The sequence below is a fragment of the Acomys russatus genome, chromosome 25 (genome assembly GCF_903995435.1).
Source record: "Acomys russatus chromosome 25, mAcoRus1.1, whole genome shotgun sequence".
Taxonomy (NCBI): domain Eukaryota; kingdom Metazoa; phylum Chordata; class Mammalia; order Rodentia; family Muridae; genus Acomys; species Acomys russatus.
This window is the reverse complement of record NC_067161.1, coordinates 44,404,550-44,420,699: the sequence shown is the minus strand read 5'-3', so window position 1 is coordinate 44,420,699 and position 16,150 is coordinate 44,404,550.

Below are 16,150 nucleotides of genomic sequence, written 5' to 3'. Positions count from 1 at the left end.
TGTCCAGTGTGCGAATGAATGAATGGCGTGGTACAGCAACGACCCCCTCCCCTCGGCAGGGAAGCGAGTGAGAGCCTCAAGCATTGCCTCTGGTAACCATAGCCTTGTGCTCTCCATTTTTGACTGTATGTTCTACCTGGCTCTGTGACTGACAGGCCTGAGAGTCTTCCAGTTGTTTTCACAGCTGGCAGGAGACAGTGAGATATGAAAGGATCAGGATCCATGAAACCTGAGCCTCTCCTGCCGTGGATACCCTTTCTCAGAGCATGGGTTGCTTCATCTGTCTATTCAAGGTTAAGGAAAAGTTTAGAGAAAATCAGGCCGGCTCACTGGCTCACTGGCTCACTGGCTCACTGGCTAGGAGTGCTTGTGGCTCTTGCAGAGGATCCGAGTTCAGTTCCCAGAGCCCAACCTGTAACTCACAGTCGCCTGGAACTCCAGCTCCAAGGAACTTGACATGGCTTCTGAGAGTTCCCAAACATATGTGGTAACACACAGTCACAAACACTCGCGTGCGCGCGCGCGCGCACACACACACACACACACACACACCCCAAATTAAATCTTTGTGTGTGTGTCTGTTTGCTTGTTTTAATGACATGGAGACATTTATTGTAGAAGCATGGGAGAAGAGGAAAAAGGGAGTAGCACCCCAGAGAGAAAGGGAGACAGACAGAGCAGCGAGAGAGAGAGAGAGAGAGCAAGAAAAAGGAAGAGATAATTTTTTTGTTCTGTTTTGTTTTGTTGTTGTTTTTATGTTTAGGAAACGAAAAAAATAGAAAAATAAATGAACCATTTATTTTTTTATATGACAGCTTTTCTTCAAGGGTCTATGCAAACACATGGACCCTTCTTCTATGTGTTGTTTGTAGACTTGTGTATAAATAAAACACATAGAAAATTCCTAGGCTGTGGTGGTCAGGCACTGAGTTTGGGGGGTATTTGTTATGCAGCTGCTTGGGCTGTTAAGTGATACAAGATAATCATAAGAAAACAAGATCTTGAACAGGTTGCCAGATAAGTGATTTATCAGGAATCAAGAGAGGATCTGGAGTTCCTTGGGACTCTACCTAAGCCAACAGGAAGCAGCTTTCACCTGGAGCTGACTGGTGAGTTGGATACTGGGTTTCTAGGTTACAATGCTAACTATTTCACAGCAAGGAAGAGGAACGTGGGCAACTGCATTGTGGTCCCAGTTCTCGCTGTTTCACACGGGCTTTGCTCAGCCACCCTGCAGTTGCCTTTGCACCCCCATGTGATTTGATTTAAAGATGGAGTTCTAAGCTATGGCGTGCCGCTGCTGCGTCTGTGCATGAAGAGGGTGGGCTTGCATGCTTCCTGTTGAATTTCTTGGGGCTCTGATGTTAACACAGGAGAATGTACCCAAGTTGCTTCTTGGCCAAGAAGGAAGTCAACAAATGTGGAAGTGTGGAAATAATACTAAGTTCCACCAACTCACAGGCCTCTGAGAATAGACTTTTGTTTTCAGTTACTGAAAAAACTTTTTGGGAGGGAGTGATTTGTTACACAGTATTACTTTGGCTGCTGACTGCTGCAACAGGGATGACTCCTCTGCCCCCCAAAAAAGGAGGAGAAAAGACTACAGGTTTTTTGGTGTGTTCATGACTCTTGGATTATCCTTTGAGAAGTGTTAATTTATGCAATTTTTTCCTTTTATTTACTGAACTTTTAAAATTTAATGTCCTCTGGGAATTTAATGAAAGTACAAACACTCAGGAGAGTTTTCAGGGTTATGAAATCAGACACCCTGGGGTAGAGGACCATTAATTTATGTTTTATCATGTGACGCCAGTATCCACGAGAGAGGGGGAGCTAGTGGTCACTCTACAGTTGTCACCATGGAGCACTTCAGGGCACAGACACAGCTCTGCACCACACCCACCTCTCGGGTTCCACTTTACCTAATCTGAGCTGAGACGCTGACTTTCTACTTGGTTCAATTCCTGTTTAGGAGATTCTAACAGCAGCCAAAGGTGAAAACCATAGTAAGCTTCTGTTGGAAGCAAGGTATGAGAACAGCTTTGTGAATAATAATTTAAAAAAAAATAGTCTAGACCCTTGAGGCAACTGAAGTGAGCATCTGGCTCACTCATTCTATTGCACCCAAACATCCAGGCCTTTCATATGACACATTTAACTTTCTGTTGCATCTCCACCACATACTGTTCTAGTGGCCTAGAGCACTTCCTTCTATTTATTTGCCTTGTCAACCATTATTTAAGCTTCAAAACCTTTCTCTATCCATATTGCATTTTAATGTCTTTGATGCCTTACAAATTCTGATCTATACATGAGTTGCTATGTCAGTAATCGCAAGCATTTTCTCATGTGCACGTCTCTTACTTACCAAGCCAGGAATATCCATTTGCTCATCTTCTCTAGAAGCATCTAGCACCTGGCACATGGAGGGAGGACTTCAGGTCAGGAGTGAAGGTGATTAGTTCATCCCACCCATGGCTTCTGCTTATGGACGTCGCCGTTAGCTTGCCATTGCTGTGACAGCTCATAAGGGGGAGCAAGTGTATTCTGGCTCTGGGTTGTTGAGTTCTAAAGTTCAAGGTCAGTCAGTTTGGTGCTTTGGGGGCCTGTGGTGAGGTAGTGGTGACTGGTTGACTGAGTGTAGTTTCTCATCTAGGGGTGATCAAGAGGTGTGTGTGTGTGTGTGTGTGTGTGTGTGTGTGTGTGTGCGTGCGGGCGCACGTGTGTGAATTCTGTTTGCCACGTAAGGAACACCCCCCCCCCATGACATAACTTCTATCTACAATGCTTCTTCTCTTAGAGCTCCCACCATCTCCTAACAGGAGGATGGGCGAGGACCCAGCCATGACTCATGGACTCACAGGCATGCTTTAGATCCAAGCTGTAGCAATGAGCCACCTATCTGACCGATGCCTCTATGTATGTATGTATTTTATAATCGATCCCTCCTACATCCAAATACCCCATGAGAAGGAGCCTGGGTCAAGGCTCTCTTAACCATTATTCATCCTACTTATCTCCTCCCCTTTCCGTCACTGCCACCTGTGCTGCCGACTGGTGGATTCCTAAGTATGCTTCTTCATTTGCTTCTTCCCACAGGGTGCGGAACGCTTTCCTAACGCTTGGCTAGAGTACATAGATGGCTCATGGGGATTCTAAAAACAAGACCCCCCACTCCCCCACTCCACCGTGTCTGAAGGGCTAGCTCTGCCTTTCTGATTTCCAAGACTCTAGTCAGAAGCAATGCCTCCTGGTTGGTGACTCTAGACACCTGGTCCCCAACAATGGCTCTGGGGCCACCTTCCATGGGCTGTGTCGAAGCTCTCCCTGCATTCTTGTCACTGCTTGATCGAGTCACCCATGCTTCTTTTAACAGCTTCCCTCTGCAGTGCCTTCAGCCTTTCCACCCTCCCCAGCAACAGAAGTGCCCTGTTGAAGGAAAGAGTGGACCCATTGCCTTTCTTCCTTAGACTCTCCCAGTCTGTGATAGGTCCTCCTCCTTTGGGGGTGCTCATGGAAAATGGAGTGACCCTGGCCATTGGTCAGCTAGGTCCCGTCTGTGTGACAGATGCCACTTGCCTTTGCTGGGGTTGTGGCTTTCACCAGACTTCCAGGCTAGAATGCCCAGAGGTCTTGGGCAAGTGGACCTGAGAAAGGTCGTCTTTCTGACCCCTGATTATTCTGTAAGCTCCTTGAGGGCAAAGGTTAACTCTTTCCTTTAGTCACACTTCTCCCCTGCACTTAGTATAACGCCAGGTAACAGGAGTCCCTTTGCAAAGCCTTCCACATGAGTGGGTGTGGGTTAGACAGACAAACAGCAGCATCTTGGTCCCTGCAGCCGGCTGGGCAGCTCTCAAGCTGCTGAGGCCCAGGGAAGAGATGTAGGGCTGTAGGCTCACACTGCTCCGTGAAGCCACCTGGTTCCAGCATCATGCAACACATGTTCTACTTACTGAATGGCGGGCTTTTTTCTTCCCGTGGGGACCGGTTTGGACCAGAACAGACTGTGCTAATGGGAAGACTCCTTGATGTTCGTTCATGCGCTTGCATTTCCGGCCAGTGGAGCATCCAATTACCAGGCTCCCTCCTCGCTCTCTCTTCGCTGTTCATGGTTTTCATATGTTTGGGGGGTCTGTTTTCAAGCCCCCCACCCGTAGCCTCTGCTCTGCACAGCTATAAAAACGGAGAGCCTTTCATCTCGTCGCCAGCAACAGCCTTGCTTCCTTGATCTCTGGGCTCTCTGGTCTCTGAACTCAGGCCAAACTGTCTGTCTGCGCGGGATCCCTCCTCTCCCCAGCAGCGATCAGTCGCCCAGGTGTGGTGGATGGTTAGCACAGAGGAAGCAGCCATGTATACTGTGATTAGCACAGCAGTAATGGTCAGGTTAATAAGAAGAAGAATCTGGTGCTGACAGCACACGTGGGCTTGCGCAGTCCCAGGGACAAGCCTGTGCAGCCCAGATGCTGAGTTTTCACTCTTCTCTGCTGCTACAGTCTATACGGTAAAAGTGAGCAATCTGTATGGCACCCTTGGAAACCAAGGACACATAAGGGAGGTCAATATAAATTAACTGCAACTGTGCAGTGCACAGACAAGTACTGCTAATATGTTTGTCTTTTAGTCTTTCCCTTCAAGAATATGTGTAGGGAGATGGAGAGATGGCTCAGTGGCTAGGAGCATATACTGCTCCTGCAGAGGCCCTGAGCTCAGCATCCATGTTGGATAGCCCACAAAGGCCTGATGCCCTTTCCTAGTCTTCAATGACACCGGCACATACATAAACATCACACACACACACACATACATGCACACACGTGCACACACACACACACACACACACACACACACACACACACACACACCAGTCAGGCTTACATATCAGTACTGGTTAGCTTTTGGGTGAGTTGACGCTAACTATAGTTACCTTGAAAGAGGGAACTTCAGTTCAAGGACTGCCTCCATCAACATAGCCTGTGGCCATGCCTGTGAGACACTTTCTTTGCTGTTGTTGTTTTTCTTGGTTTTGCTTGGGATATTATAACATAATTACAACATTTATCTGTTTCCCTGACATGCCCCCTCCCTGCTCTCCTTCAGATGCGTGGTCTCATTTTTCACTAATTGCTATTGCACGCATATGGTGTGTCCACATGTCTATGTATGCGTCTATGTATGTGCACTGCTAATTGAGGAAGGGCCCAGCTCACTGCCATCCCTAGGCAGGTGGCTGTATAAGAGAAGCAGTTGAGCAAGGCAGTAAATGACATTCTTCCAAGGTCTCTGTTTCGGTTCCTTCGTACCTCCAAGTCCCTGCTCGAGTTTCTGTCTCAGCTTCCATTGATGATGGGTTATAAAGTATAAGATGAAAATAACGCTTTTTTCCTCCCTCAAACTGTTTTTGGTCAGTGTTTTCAGCATCACAACAGACATCACCATACTCAAGCAGTATTTAAATACATTGGCTACAGATGTCTTTTACTATATATGCTACATTATATATAATAATAAAACCTTTACATGACTAGGCAAAGTTATGGGTTTCATAATTGTATTTCACAATGTATGTTTATATTTTATTCTAATTTTCCCTATCTCTATTACCCTCTCCAGTATCCCCTGAGCCTATCTGGTTGGTTCTTTTCTTTCCCCTTATTCCTTTCCTGCTTTCACGTCATATGTAGTCTCTCCTTTCATAATGTGCTGTAGCAAGGGCTTTCCGACAAGACTCTATGCTGCGGCTGTTTGGTGTTATACAGGAATATGTATCCAGTGATGAGTTGGGCTGTTTACAATGAGTAAATTTGTATATGCTGAGCTTTATCTACATGAAAACATTATAGGGTAATGGAGCAAGAGACAGAACCAGCCCAGGTGGCTGCAGCATTAGACATCTATCAAGAACAGAGCTGACAGAAATGCACTTTCCTGCATCCTCAAGTCCCACCTCTAGGTAAAAGAAGAACTTATGGCTGTTTGTTGTGGTTAAAGGGGAATGGGCCAATCTGCCTGCATCTAGACCACAAGTCACAGGTGATCTGGATACGGAGCAAGAGAAAGAGCACAGCCAGAGAGCTGGAGAGTCTTGCCTGTCTCAGTATGAGAAGACAGTGAAGGGACTCAGGGGATCTCCAAGGCTAAGTGGGAATTCTCTCCCCAAGACCCACAACCTGAGGGATGAACTCAAGTAATGAGAAAGTTGTCCTTATGGGTGCAAAGATGTCTCTAGGGAGCAGGACTAGCAGGCCAAAACTCTTTCAGGAGGTTGGCAAGGTTGGCAAGGGTAACGATGCTTAGAACCAAGCGTGGAGGCCTGATTTTGAGACCCACATGGTGAAAAGAGAGAATAAACTCCCATAAGCTGTCCTCTGACCTCCACACTTGTTGGCATGTATTTGTGTGTATGCACACACACACACACACACACACACACACACACACTAGATAGATAGGTAGATAGATAGATAGATAAATAGACAGATACAAGTTAAAAAGAAGACAAAGTAAAAGTGAGCTGCTTCTTCTTTCTTTGCTACTGAGTTGGAAGGATGCACTCTTTTCTAAGGTGTTGGCATAGGGATTCAATCTGAAGGTGCTTGAGGGTTCTGACTAAGACATTGCAGAGGTTCCAAGATGGATTTGGTTAGTAAAGTTACTCAGAGCCATTGGATTCTTTTTACCTGAGTGAATGTTGTGATAGATAAAATAGCCCCCAGTGAAGATACTTAAAAAACAGATCTAAAAATGTATGGCTAAGAAGCAGTCCAGTGTTAAAGAAAGAAAGTGGACCCTTTCAGGGCCTTAAGCAGGTGTGGACTGAGAAGCCGTGGAAGAACTTGTGGTAGGCAAGGAGAGAGGCATGGCAGGCGCCACCCACATGACGTCACTCACAGAGGCTTGCACCACTTCCAGCCGAGTCCCTGGAGACTTCCCCGAGGCGTCCTGTTGTTCCGATACTGTTTTTCTTGGCAAATGACTTGTCATCTCCTAGCTTTGTTCAGCTGTCATCTTAGCTTTGGGTACAAAGAATGGCTATGTAGAATTAGGGCAGGCTTTGACCTCTCTTGACTATATGACTTTGGGTGACTTATTTCACCTTCCTGGCACTTGGGTGTCATGTACAAAAACACAACAAACAAAGAAACAAAAATGAAGAGTACTGATGGGCTCTAGAAAGGGGTGTGTGTGTGTCTGTCTGTGTGTGTGTGTGTGTGTGTGTATGAATTATGTACGCTTGTGAGGTATAGTTGGATGTGCACTTGTGTATACGAATGTGCTCATCTGTGCAGGTACACACGGACGTCAGAAGTCTACACCAGGATATCTTCTTCAACTGCTTCTCAACCTTATGTTTTGATACAAGGTCTCTCACAGAACCTGGAGCTCTTTGTTTCGGCTGGAATGGCTGTCCAGTGAAACCGCTGGGGTCCACCTGTCTCCACGCTACCCCCCCCACCCCAGTACTGGGCTTGCATATAAATCCCATGCCTGGCTTTTATGTGGGTGCCAGAGGTCAAAACTCAGATCTTCATGCCTGCATAGCAAGGTCTTAATGCCTGTGCACCATGCCTCCAGGCTACATGTTCATTTTCAACATTTCTCTAAGTCCATGCTTTTCATATCACTTAACAAATTTCATTAAAATGTCCCAGTCTCTCTAGTGCTCTATCAATGATCTAAGTCATAGCAGACTGATAAGTATCCTTCGTAACTCATCTGTGCATTATGAGATTATATGAAATAATCACCGTGAAAAGGGCTTGGTGCAAAAACAACATGTAAATTTCTGTGGAGATATGAAATGCTGCCCTAAGGCATCGCTGCCTCCCTGCCAACTCAACCTTTGTTGCTCTTCCAAAAGCATGCCCCTGCCTCACAAGAACAGCTCTACTCCCCGAGGCTGACTTGCTAATTTGTTGGTTTGAGCTGGTCTCTAAGACCATAATTCTGTCCAAATATAGAAATATTAATGTTGTGATCACTGAAAACTAGAAGAAAATGGCAACAACCGTGCAGGGAGATGTCTTAACTGAGAACCCAAGACAGCAGAAGATTCTAGGATGCAAAGTGGTGGGAGAGACAGGTGGTCTGCCAGGCAAGGCCACCGGCCTTTTTGTTCTGGCTATAGGAAGACAAAGGGGCCTTAGGCATCTCCTTCTTTGCCTTTTACTAGGTCCTTTCAGGGTGGACAGGGCTAAATAGCACTTCTATAGTTGGTAGTCCAGCCCATGAAGCCACCATAGAAATGTAGGTAGGTTGCAGAGGTGGGCCCTGCTCAAGGCTGGGAGACAGTCTCACAGTTCAAAATGCAGTTCACAGAGGCATCTGCCTGGGCTATGGCTGTGCAGATATATGTAAATATCCTGGGTTTTAGAGCCCCTCCGAAGTATCTGCATGGTCCTCAAACAGCCTCTTATCAAGTGGCTGGCTGCCAAGTTGGCACTTTGCGTTGTGCTGCCTGGATAGTGCTTCAGAAACCTTTTCTTCCCTTTTCTTTTTCAGCCTGATGAGTGCTGGCTTGTATTTGCACACACTAAGGCTCAACATCTTGCAGTAACAGCCTTTCTGGCTGCCTTCCCGCAGCTCTTGCTTGGCGGAGACGGGGAGTTCTTGTGGCCAGGAAGGCCTGAGAACACACGCAGAGGCTTAAGCTCATAATTTGGACTTTAGTTCCAGGTGAGGCAGGCGACTTTGGAGGTCAGGCGAAGGGGGAGGGCACGCACAAACTAATCGCACCATGGCTCGTTCTTCTTTGGCTGGTCTTACGGAGATGTCCAGATGAAAGAGGCATGTGCCCATGTTGGCTGCTTGACCAGAGTTGTGTGTTAAGTTAGCCATCTCTTCCATCACCTTGGCGTCAACTCATCCACAAATGCCCATTTGGTGTTTATTGTGTGCCCTGCATTTTCAGAGTTATGTTTGGTTTTAAGGACACAGAGATGACTAATATTTGGCCCTTTCTTTCAAAACACTCACTTAAAAGAGACACGGTGGTCTAAAGTAGGGTCTTGCTGTGTACATAGCGTATTGTCATATTACAAAATGTCTGCCCCCACCTCCCAGGCGCTGTGATTAGAAGCATGTAACACTACACCTGGCTAAAATTTGTTTATTTGCCTGTGAAAGAATGTGATTATTTTTGTGTGTTCTGCATACACAGAATATCTTTCTGATTGAAAAAAAAAAAACCATTTGACTGAGGAGGAAGATACATCTTTGAAGTTATAGCTACCCATTCAATGAAGTCTGTTAGGGGAGCGAGTCTTCCAGCATCTTTCTCAAGAAGCTCTTCCTCTCCACCATGGAGGTTTGACATTTGTCTAGAGATTTGGTGACCTGGTGTGGAAGACAATAGACGACAGGTGACATTTGTGTTCTTAAGACGCCAAAACATAGTCTTGCCTGTAGCCATGGAGTCTCTTTCAACTCTCAGCCATTACGCTGAAAGCAAGTATCCACAATGCAGAAAAAAGGGCCAAGTTAAGGGTCTGTGGGGATCTCCAGATTGGTGAGTCATCTAGCAGAAATCTCAAGAGCTCAACAAAAGGACCCAGCTAAATTTCCTTTATGAGAGAGGAAGAGAGAGAGAGAGAGAGAGAGAGAGAGAGAGAGAGAGAGAGAGAGAGAGAGAGAGCATTTGCGTTTTCCTGAACAAACAACAAGTCTATTCCTTAACTAATTTCCATGTAACTCATTCATTCTATTTGTCTGCCTTTTCTGAGGTCCTCATATGCTTAGACTTGAGCTAAGCATTCTGGATAATACAAAGACAGGTGCCCTCCCACACCGTCGTCTAGTGCTCTGGTTCCTGCATCCCATTCTCTTCATCTCTTCCTGCCCCCCACCCCCTTGTTCTTTCTACTGGCATCCTTCCCACCCACTCAGTGTGCACCTGGGCTCACCAAACACTCCTTCATTGATCGAGCATAGGCTCTAATTGGATCAATCATTAATCGCTCTGCCTTCCGTGGTTCCCTGCAGGGCTCTGAATAATGGAGGGACTTCAGCTGCTCTAAAAGCAGCTTAGGGGACTTGCAGCAAGGCACCAACTGGGTAGCAGCAGTGTGTTCAGAACCTTGACAAAATATTTGTATTTTGCAGCCTGATTTTTTTCTGTCCCTTGAGAGGTTTCCTTCTGGGGCGAGGAGGGGGAGGAAATCAGGACTGACTGAGTGTAAGCTGGAAAGGACCTCTGTGGACTGTGACAACCAACTGGAGCCATTACTCCCTCCCTGGATGCTTGACTTAGGAGCATTGGACAGTTCATTTAAGACTCCTGAATTGGACTGCAGGAAGGGAGCTGAAGCAGGCTTCAGGAAAGTGTGAGGTGTGGGTCTGTGGGATGCCTTTTCTCAGTCCCTTAGGAAGCGTCTATCCGATTCCAGGTGAAGGGATAGTTAAGCCCCAGCATCGTCCTGTGCATCAGTAGGCCTGGCAACACACCCCCAGATGATGCCCCTGGAGATGAGCTAGGGTCTTTGGGAGACCTGAGCCCTGCCATTATCAGGTGCCACCCCATCCTTATCTATATCCTTGCTCACTCAAAATGCAAATGTAAATGAATGAATTCAAGAAATCCCAATGATGCTATAGTTTTTCCATATCTAGAGCACATTTTGAAAAAAAAATTACTTCAATTAAAAATGTTCCTGTTTTAGGATGCTTCTCTTTGTGGACACTATCAGCATATGCTTGGGGTACTTAATGGATGGCCGTAGCTGAACCTTTGTTCTTGTCCGTGGGAAAGCACATCCATCACTACAGGACAGCACCAAGGCCCAGGTTCTGGCTCTCCTTCCCAAGGATTAAAGCCTTCTCTGAGTGCTCAGAGGCGGATCCAGTAACACTCACAACTAAGAGAGACACCAGAACACAGTCATTTGCAGCAACAGATAATTATCACAGCAACCAGGAAACACGGAGTACGGAGTACGTGTGATTGGCACCTTCTGTCCCTATGGAGAAAACTGGGTACAATAAGAAGGTGACAGAATCAGAAAGCTGCTCACCCAATATGGAGCCAGAGCTTGGGAAGTGGGTCAATCGACACATCCCTCTGCTCACCGTGTGCTGAAGGTGGCAGTGCCAGCATGTGCCTCCAGCTCTCTCCCGTAGGCTTTTAAAACTGACCAATGATAGTGCTGATTGGAACTTGCTGAGTCAAATACTTATATTCAAAGTGCCAACAGCTGGAAATGATTCTTCACTGTCTACCTGGTATTTTGTCTGTGATTCAAGCCTTTGTTCACCATTCTTAAAGCGTGGCTTGTGAGTATAACTCTTGTTTTCTGCTCAGCATTTCAGAGGGGGAGGGGTCAAGCTAATGAATGAGAAATGATAACTTACTGTAATTACCAATATAACTCAATTTTCCCTCATTCAAGAATCACAGAGCAAAGGTAATTGTGTCTCATGGCTTGTGACAAAGCTGGGAATGCAATCACAATATAATATTATTCATTCATTTAATATGTATTAATTGCGTGCCTATTGTGTGATTGGTTTTATTATAGATGGGAGAAGCAGGACAGCAAGGGTCCTGCCTTTGTGGACTTGTATTCTAGTGTAGGAAACAGATAACACAGAGCTAAACAAGTGGGTAAGTCATAGTGCCAGATAGAGATAGGATCCAATTAAGAGAACAGGACAAAAACAGGCTGTGGATGGTGTTAGTTCAAGAACATACTCTCTGAGAAGGTGACATCGAAACTGGGGCTTGAGCAACGAGAAGGAACTAGCTGTTCAAATAGCCCAGAAAAGAACATTCCAGAGAAAGTGGAAGCAGCTGGGGCGAATACACTACATATCCAAATAGCAGAAGGGGCTGAAAGGAAGAGTTCAGGTTTTAAGGGTGTGGGAAAGCCCTCTAGGGCTCTCAGCATGCAGATGATATGCCCAGTTTATGACTGAATGCAAACATTCTCACTGAGATGGACAGTGTGGATTGCAGGGCATTCAGAGTGGAAGCAGATTCTAACCTGAACTTCTGACTTCATGCCTTTTTTCCCCCTATGTGATCCGGTCATTATGACTACTTAACAGATCCATTCAGTTAAAAAAAAAAAAAGTGTCAAGTTAACATTTGATTGACTAAATTCTTGCCTGATGAAGTCTTTTAATACCATGCAAATGCAGTCCGATTCTAGCATGCATCAGGATGACTTGCATTTATGGAGACTGTGGACTGAGTTAAGGCTACTTGGCCAGCTAAGCCTGCTGGAGGGGAGTTTCAGTTTTAAAAGTTAAATACCATTAGACAACGACTCCTGCTCATGAAAGTACATGTTGCAATTCTTTATTTCTATATAGCTCTGTTGTCTAAAATCATGGCTGGTCACATTGGTTTCCTCCTTCACCCTAGCAGCTCCAGGGCCCATCAATTTTTGGAACAAATTTGAGGTGCTTGCCTCAAGAATGCCTTGGGTAGCCAGAAGCCAGATGCCAGCCTTCTTTGTGTCTGAAATCAGAAACTGGAGACTACATTTGGTTCTTCGAGCAGAGTCTCATCTCAGCTCTGAAAGAAATCTGCAGTGGGTACCAGGTAGGGCATGCTGCTCCACCAAGGACTCCCTTAAATGTGAATTAAGAAGGTTTGCAATTGTATCTTCTTTGGGAATTCCAAGATTCAAGAATCCTTAAGAACTGTCTCCCCTACAAGCTTTGTTTGCAATGATGAGACTCCTTAGTCCCTGTTAACTGGAGCTGAGACTGATAAAGAATTCTCCAAGAGGAGAGCTCAGCTCAGGATAATGGTCCCCCACCCAGGATGCTTTCTCTACCAGCTGGGTGGCAACCTAACCTCTCCAACTAGCACTTTGAACACAGTGTTTTGAGCATTAGCAGTCAGGTCAAGGGAGAAGAGCTACAGTAATCTAATCTGCCACCGGCAAAGAGTAAATTGCCACTCTCTAGTATGCATGACCTTCACCCCAGTTATGTATTGGAAATAATCACTGGAGTAAGTGTCAGCAGTATCTGCGTGAGAGTTAAAACAGAACTCACAATCAAGGGCTCTGTTCACTCTTGGATCCAACTCAGAGTCTGGAGACAAATTCGCAGTTCAAATAAGACACTCTGAAGTTCATCCAAAGCAGCTATTTCCTTCAGAACAGTGCCAAATGACCTTTGAACTTGACTAGCACGCGCATGGAGCTGGGCTTCTAGTGTGAATGTTGTACAATGGTTAATTACGTTGATTTGCTACATCTAGCCTGAGTCTTTTATTGATAGATTATTTCAGCTCACTGGTAGACTCCGTAGCTGATGTCAGTTTGTGTTGGATGGGAATATACATTTAGTCATACACTGGTCAAGTGTGACCACAGTCTTTGTATATTGCCTATTTGGACTAACAGCTGTGGGCAGCTACCAACTAATGTAGGAAAAGAAAGTCTGCATGCATTGCTTTCTTTTTATTATTTTCTTGATTTTACTTTGTTTTGTATAAAATGTTCTTCCTGAATGTATGCATATGTATAGGGCACTGGATCTCCAGAACTGGAGTTACAGGTGGTTGTGAGCCACTACATGGGTCCTGGGAACTAAACCCAGGTCCTTTGGAAGAGCAGCAAGTGTTCTTAACCACCGAGTCACCTCTCCAGCCTCTTTGTTGGTTTGTAGAGTTTCTATTTATCTTTCTCAGTGTTTGCAGGGACCGTGAATAGCATTCTCTCAATAATACACAACCACAGACCCAACGTTACACTGCTTACAGGAGCCACACCCTAAGCATGGACTCTGCAACCACTAATTATAAGAAAACATAAATGACTATATTAGTCCAGGAAAAAAAAAAGTAGGCTACAAGATGAGTAATATTATCAAGGTAATTCAAACTACATAAGCAAATCTAACAGCCATAAATGAGCAGAAACCAAACACGAACAACTGGCAATGTTAGCAGTTCTCTTTCACCAACTGGCCAAAGTGGATGACGTACAATAAGAAACAGTGTATGTTTGCAGAGCACAAGGATTCAGCTTAACCTCATCAACATTTGTGGAACGAAACCGAACAGATGGAGATACATTATTTTCTGTTGGACACAGAGCATTCAAGATGACGACATACTTGGCCCCAAAGCAACTTGTCATGGTCTGTGTGTACAATGTTCTCCCGTAGGCTTGTGTATTTGAACACTTGGTTCCTAGAGGAACTTGTTATTATTATTGCTTTTTACTTTAAAAAACTATTTTAAATGTTACTATTTTTAAAGTCTTGCAAATAAAAACCCACACATCAGGATTTGCAAGACCCAATGACTACTCAACTCAATGAACTTCTAGAGTTAGAGGAGCCATTCAGAATAGATGCTGTGGAGTTTCACGTTGGATTTTATGCTTTCACTGTTGAATATATTTTAATGCACTTGTCCACCATCCAAACTAAATAAATAAATGACCGCGTTATAACTAGAAAAGCAGTAACTTTATATCCTCTTTCATAACCTGTGTTCAGCACCTGCACTCAGTCTTTCCTCATTCCCAAGTATTTAGCCTTTTTTCTTTCTTTCTGTATATTATATTGTTATCCACATGTACATATGTTTTCATACATGCATATTGTATTTGTTCGGGGATGGTCTGATGTATTTTGATGCTAATTACTGGTTGCTGTCTGACCCACCTTTTGCTTAATAAAAAACCATCCCTCCTGGGCAGGGCAGGAGATAGGTGGGGCTAGGAGAGAGAGAGGGGGATCCGGGGGAAAAGGAAGAAGAAAGAACCACCACGCAGAGAAAGGAGAGAGACCTGAAGTGAAGAGAGGAAGGCCACCATGGGTTAGCTGGAGGAGAAGCACATGGCCGGCGGTATGGATGGAGAATCCAGCCCAGATGAAGAACATGAGCAAGTATTCGGGATTATGGATGGGAGGTAGCTTGACAGAAGTTATTGGAAGCAGATGGCATGGGATTGGGGCAGGGATCCCATGCCTGCCCCACTATGGGCAGTAGATTAGAGGATTGATGTCTGCCCTGCCCCAGGTTAACTAAGGCAATCTTAAAACATAACAAGTGTCTGTGTCTTAATTGATCGGTAGCAGGGCCTACAGATAATATAAATAATGCATGTAAATTAAAAATAATATTTATTGACTATGTTTCTTATGTTGGAGAGCAAGGTTTTTTTTTTTTCTTTCTATGATTGTATGATTGCACTTCATATTATACATTCTAAGTCCAACCATTTTCTGCAAATTTTGCTATTTAATTTTTCGAACTAATATTCATATATATGTATATATGCACACACCCGCCAAATTTTCATTATCAATTTATCTGTTAATGGACAAGTAGGTTGATTCCAATTCTTTGTTACAGTGAATGAAGCAGCATTAAATATGGAGTGTAAATATCTCTGGGAGGTCATGGCGGTTCTCTGGGTAAACGGAAGGCTGTGAAATAGCTGGGTCACATGCAAGCTCTATTTTTAGTTTTTCGAGAAATCTCCAAGCTGATCTCCACCATGGTTGCATTAATTTACACCCCCACCAACAGGGAATAAGACTTCCTGTCTCCCCACACCCTCACCAACATTCCTTGTCAGATTTGTTGCTGGCCATTCTGACTGAGGTAAGGTGGTATCTCAAAGGACTTTTAATTTGCATTTTCTCGATGGCTAGGAATATTGAACACTTAAAGAAATAGTTATTGTGCTCCCCAACAGTGTCTAACTTATCTGCCCATTTGTTGATTGGCAATTTTATTTTCTTGGTGTTTAATTTCTGCAATTCTTCTTAAGTTCTGGACGTTAGGCCCCTGTCTGAAGTGTAGCTGGTACAGACTGTCCCATTCTCTGGGCTACTAACTCTGCTGACCATACCATTTGCTGCACAGGAGCACTTTGTTTTCCTGTATCCCATCTGTTGATACTGAGGTAGTTTCCTGTGCTGCCGGTGTTCTGTTTTAAAGGTCTCGCCTTCCCCACTATCATGAAGGGTTTCCGTACTCTGTGTTTCCACCAAAGATGTCGCAATGCTTCAAGTTTTGAATTAAGATCGTTGATCCCATTTTGAACTGATTTCTGTGCAAGTTGAAAGATAAGGTTCTAGTTTCATTTTGCAGGTAAAAATCCATTATTGCCAGCATAGTTTGTTAAATGGGCTTTTCTTCCTATGTGTGTTTTTGTCCCCTCCCTGCTTTTGCCAAAGATGA